This window comes from Cynocephalus volans, chromosome X (genome assembly GCF_027409185.1).
Source record: "Cynocephalus volans isolate mCynVol1 chromosome X, mCynVol1.pri, whole genome shotgun sequence".
Lineage (NCBI taxonomy): Eukaryota > Metazoa > Chordata > Mammalia > Dermoptera > Cynocephalidae > Cynocephalus > Cynocephalus volans.
In genome coordinates, this window is record NC_084478.1 from 87,189,458 (window position 1) to 87,190,820 (window position 1,363).

A 1,363-nucleotide genomic window follows, 5' to 3' on the forward strand; every position below is an offset into this window, starting at 1 on the left:
ATTCACCGAGAGTTGACCAAAATTTGGTGAATTGATTTAAGCCAAATGCACAAACCATATCAATTAATACTATAGAATTTCTGTTTATTAATTTAGAGCAGAAAGAATACTTTTATTTTCTCTTTAAAACAACCTGTTTATGTATAAAAGTACCAGGGAAAATAAATTAATGGTCAAAAGTTTACTTGGTAGGTAGACAGGAAGGAATTCCACCTGATATGAAGAATACTTCTTTCTTTCTCCCCTCCCCCCATGAATAGGTCTCTTATTCCATCATTAAAATTTACAAGCATGTCTTGCGAATCATCCTGTAGCTTGTTTCTGTAGCTAGACAACTCCTAGTTCTTATTGATCAGCCTGCTGATCTGTTCCTTTTCCAGAAACTTAGATACCATCCAAAATTTTTCTGATATCCTTGTTTTTAACTATTGTAGCTTGCTAGATCAAAGCAGCTGAATTTGAAACAACTTCAGTGTTATTTGCTTCAAGGATTAACTCATCATTCTGGGCTTGAGAGAGTGAACAAGCAACACCTGGCCTCATTTGAACCCTGCAGATGTATTTTTCACCCAAGAAATTTTGGATGTCAACGAGAGACCCATTCTCCTGTATAATGATGTTGACAGGAAGCGAGCATATACAGACCTCATCTTTTAATGGAAGCCCAGCATAACACCCTTGATCATGTTCTGTACATGACTACAGATAGTGGAACAGTAGCCAGTTCCTTTTTATTTCCCCACCATTTGTCAACCTGGAGCCTCTTCTTTTTCTCTCCAAGGAGACTGAGCTTTACATTGATGGGATTGATGTCCCTCCACAGGGTTTCTCTGGGACCCTTCACTATAACTGTGCTTCCCTTTGGAATTATGTCGACATTTTCTGGAATGTCGACAGTCTGATTGCTGAGAATTGTCTCCATTTTGTGCCACCAGCTTTCTCAGAGCAAATGGCTTCAGATTCCCAGTGCCCACCCAGAATATTTCTTTCAAACTGTGGTAGTGCTTGCTCCAGTATTAAAAAATGCATCTTTCTAGGGGCTGAAACACACGTATCCACAAGATAAATCAACATCCTCCCACTCTTATCCAATGCTGTCAAATTGTGTCTTCTAATTTTGTTTCATCTAGATTCTGTGAGAATGTCTACCTGTTTTCATGGCTCATTAGCATGTTACAAATATCCAATATTACAATACATTTCAGATTTAATTGAACTGTAGGGTAGTTTCTTCCTACTATTTTAATTTCATAAGTAAAACATTTTGAAATTACATTGTTTAATAAGATATAGTTATTGCCATTATTTCTGTGTTGATTCTGAATAACTTTAGTTTTAGAAAGTAATGTTTCTTAACTTTGAC

At 36.5% G+C, this 1,363-nt stretch overlaps 1 pseudogene; it reads right to left on the minus strand.

The window, feature by feature from the left end:
• Positions 1-345: 345 nt before the first annotated feature.
• On the minus strand, positions 346-922 carry LOC134367661 (large ribosomal subunit protein uL6-like; annotated as a pseudogene).
• Positions 923-1,363: the final 441 nt, after the last annotated feature.